The 4,475-nt window shown below is 42.5% G+C and overlaps 1 protein-coding gene across 1 annotated transcript in view; it reads right to left on the reverse strand.

Moving 5' to 3' along the window:
* The window catches only part of KIAA1429 (KIAA1429 ortholog), a 79,171-nt gene that overhangs the window by 40,291 nt on the left and 34,405 nt on the right, over window positions 1-4,475 (reverse strand). The gene's annotated exons all lie outside the window — the stretch shown is intronic.

Genomic DNA, 4,475 nt, shown 5'->3' on the forward strand with positions numbered 1-4,475 from the left:
GCCAGAACTTAATTTTCTCAAAAGCTGAAACTGCCTCTTCAGTCCTATTACTATTTAAACCCAGGCTTCTACTTCACAACAATAAATACTCACCAGTAACTGCTTACTACAAAGGCAAACAGAACCCTCAAGAAGACAAAACTCCAGAATTACTATGCTCTAAGAGCATTCTCCTTATGGACCATTCGGAGAATGGTTAAAATAGCAGGCCTCAGACTGCACATCCTTAGAGGTCTGCTTGCAAGGTTGGCCACTGGCTAACTTCTGGGAACTTAGATTTCAAGAGGGTTCCTGTGCCCCTAACTGATAAGAATGGTTCCTTGTGCCTAAATTATTTACGCAAACAATATGGTTATGCTGAACACCTGCATTCCTTCTAGGAGTCTGGAATTCTGGTAGAAGATAGGCAGTGAGTGCCCACCTGACTACTCACAATAAAAAAATGTGCATGCCAATTAGCTTGATATAATTATTCCACAATGTATACATGTATCAAAACATGTCATCGTTGCTATTTAAAAATAAAAAATAAAAAAGCCTGGGTGCCGAGTTTCTAAAGAATTCCTCAACAGGCAACACTTCACACATGTTGTCACAACCTGTTGCTGGGAGAATTAGGCAGGCACTATGTGACTCCACTGTGAAAGGATTCTGGAAGCTTGCACCTGGTTTTCCCAGACTTCCTCCCATGTACCTTTTTCCTTTGCTGAGTATTATATGCTGAGTTTTGTGAGTCCTCCTAGAGAATCTTGGTGCTCTTGGGGACCCGACATAGGACAACAGTCCTCGCCAACACTTCAAAAGAAAGACCCTCCAAAGTACAATTATTTTCCCTTTCAAAATTCACTCTCCTTCCTAATTCACCAGTTTCTGTCAATAAAACCACAGCTCCAATTGCTACCCTGGCTAGAAATCTCTAGCTCCTTCTCACTTTCCTTCGCCTACTAGGTCCTGTTGCCAAGTGCCAGTACTATTATACAATATAACGGCTATCTCAAAATCTCTGTCAATATAAGTACAATATTTGCCTTTCCATTACCTGTTAAGGGCAAAGTACTTAAAACCTAGCACCTAGAAACCTCAGACTATCTTATTTTCCTAACAACTCTAATTTCTTTTCCATTGCAATACATCTTGCAACATCTGAGAATATTACTCTGATCACATCAGATCTGCTACTCCAAAATATTCAATACCTTTCCATATTCTAAAAATAAAATTCAAATTCCTTAGCACAACGATTCTGGGCCCTTTATTTCCTCTTGTCTGATACCCAAATGTACCTCCTCCATATGGTGGGAAAAAAAACACTTAGTAAGTATTTAATAACTAGCTTCTTCTCAGTGACTGAAAGCATCACCTATTCTACTAAAAATAAAGTTGTTAGTAAGAAGTATCTAAATTTCTCTACAATCTCCAAGACTACAAATTTATCTATATTTGCATACTTAGAAGACTTCCTTTCTCCTGCCCAAAACCAAACTCCTACACTAGTACTCTTGTCCTCATCTCCCACCAAGCCTTGCTCCAGCAATTGTTACTGTTTACTCCTACATCATAAACATCTCCCTCTCCACTGACTTTGTAAATGAGTCATTATTCCCAGCCTACAAATATGCTCAAGCCTCTCCTTTTTTACCCCAACATCTCCCTCTAGCTGCTGCCTTGTTTCTTACTTTTCCTTTTAGCCGAATTTCTTGTTCTGAGACACGGTCTCACTCTGCTGCCCAAACTGGAGTGCAAAAACCTTCCTTTTTGACCCCAACATCTCCTTCTAGCTGCTGCCTTGTTTCTCACTTTTTCTCTTAGCCAAATTTCTTGTTTTGAGACACGGTCTCACTCTGCTGCCCAGACTGGAGTGCAGTGGCACAACCACAGCTCAATGCACCCTTAATCTCTCAGGCTCAAGCAATCCTCCCACCTCACGTGAGGTCCTGAGCAGCTGGGACCACAAGCGCACGCTACTATTCCCAGTTAATTTTTTTTTAAATTTTTTATTTTCTGTAGAGATGAGATCTCCCTATGTTGCCTAGGCTGGCCAAATGTCTTTTTTTTGAGATGGAGTTTCGCTCTTGTCGCCCAAGCAGGAGTACAGTGGCACAATCTCGGCTCACTGCAACCACTGCCTCCTGGGTTCAAGCGATTCTCCTGCCTCAGCCTCCTGAGTTAGCTGGGATTACAGGCGTGCGCCACCATGCCTGGCTAGTTTTTGTTTTCTTTTTTTGAGACAGCATCTCACTCTGTTGCCCAGGCTGGAGTGCAGTGGCCCGATCTCGGCTCACCAGAACCTCCAACCTCCCAGATTCAAAGGATTCTCCTGCCTCAGTCTCCCAAGTAGCTGGGTTTACAGGCACGTTCCACCAAGCCTGGCTAATTTTTGTGTGTGTGTCCTCTTTGTTACTTTTCTTTTTTTGAGACAGAGTTTCACTCTTGTTGCTCAGGCTGGAGTGCAATGGTGGGATCTCGGCTCACCGCAACCTCTGCCTCCCAGTTTCAAGCAATTCTCTGCCTCAGCCTCCCAAGTAGCTGGGATTACACCCATGAGCCACCATGCCCCACTGATTTTGTATCTTTAGTAGAGATGGCGTTTCTCCATGCTGCTCAAGCTGGTCTTGAACTCTCAACCTCAGGTGATCCACTTGCCTCGGCCTCCCAAAGTGCTGGGATTACAGGTGTGAGCCACCGTGCTCGGCCTGTTTTGTTTTTGTTTTTGTTTTTTTGTTTTTTTTTTTTTTGAGACAGAGTCTCACTCTGTAGCCTAGGCTAGAGTGCAGTGGCCAGATCTTGGCTCACCGCATGCTCTAACCTCCAGGTTCAAATGATTCTCCTGCCTCAGTCTCCCGGGTAGCTGGGATTACAAGCACCCACCACTACACCCGGCTAATGATTGTATTTTCAGTAGAAACGGGGTTTACCATGTTGGCCAGGCTGGTCTTGAACTCCTGACCTTAGCTAATCTGCCTGCCTCAGCCCCCCAAAGTGCTGGGATTACAGGCATGAGCCACCACACCCAGCTCTAGTTTTTTATTTTTAGTAGAGATGGGGTTTTGCCATGTTGACCAGGCTGGTCTCGAACTCCTGACCTCAGGTGATCCACCCAAATTTCTTAAAACAGTGGCCTACACTGTTTCAAATCCTTATTGGCCAATGGCTTTTCATCCACACTTCCTCTCCCACTGCTACATTAAACTACTTTTGCCATAGCCCCAGTTGCAATCTATGTTACAAAATACATGATTTCCTATCCTTATCTTCTGAACCTCTGCACAGTATCACAACAAACCATTCACTGGTTCCCAAAACTATTTGCTTCCTGGGTTTCTATTCTCTCCTACTTGTCATTTTGTCTTTCTATTCCTTCTAAGTATCCTGCCTAAATGCATACTCTGCCCACCTCTTACATATTACTGCTCCCCAACCTCCCATCACTGCCCCACTGATTTTCCAGTACACAATCTGTGAGGGTTGCCAGTATCCAGCCTCGAGTGTTCACTTTGGGCCTCTCTACCTTTCTTCCTCAGGGTTTCTCCCAAAGCCATTAAAGGGTGCTCAAACCACAAGCAAGAACAGCTCAGAAGCATAAGAGTTAAAGTTTCTTGTGGGCATCCTTGAATCAAAGGGGAGAGTTGGTAGATAAATGCCCCAGCCTGAATGTTTTAGGAGGATAAGCAGGAGATACACTTTAACCAGTTCTTCAGAGGGTCCCCAGTAGGATGAGCCCCAGCTGTCCACAGCAATAATAAGCATAATAACACTTCCTTTACTGGTTTTTCTCCTCTTCTTATCTTACTCTCTTCATGCATTTCTGCTTTGTAGGATAATCTTTCAAACAAAGAACCTGCACCTAAGACTTCGACTCAAGTTATCCTTTTAGGGAACACAAACTAAGACAAGGTCTGACAGTTTCAGCTAAAAACAGGAATTTGGATAAGTGGAGGTTTTAGAGTGGACACATATCCCATCTCCTGGTAATGCACTATGCTTCAAATCAATGAAAATATTAATCACAAAAATAAGTAATAAAATAACTCAAATGCCATTTTTCCATTTTTATGTTAGGAAATTATTTACAGGCAAATGGGAAGAAAGTAAGTCTCAAAACAAAATAAAAAATCTACTATGGATAGTGGTCCTAACAATGGCAAAACTGTATCAACAGATAACAAGAGAGGTAGACGGCAAAAACAAGTAGTAACAGAACCTTAAAGACATCTTTAACCAGGACAATAAAATTAAGTTAGTAAAATATAATTTTAACTTACAATGTATTAAGAGTAATAAGTACAGACAGGTCCACATAGAAAAGCTCTCCTTCCTACACCATCCCTTTGTACCACCTTCCCAGAAGCAAGTCAGCAGTTTCTCATTTATTCTTGCTCATAGACATGCTTATACAAGCATCATTGTTAATTATTAAACTCTTTCACTAAGTTCCCAATTTTGCTTTAAGAACTAACACAGGCCGGGCGCAGTGG

This window comes from Mandrillus leucophaeus, unplaced genomic scaffold, assembly GCF_000951045.1.
Source record: "Mandrillus leucophaeus isolate KB7577 unplaced genomic scaffold, Mleu.le_1.0 Scaffold198, whole genome shotgun sequence".
Lineage (NCBI taxonomy): Eukaryota > Metazoa > Chordata > Mammalia > Primates > Cercopithecidae > Mandrillus > Mandrillus leucophaeus.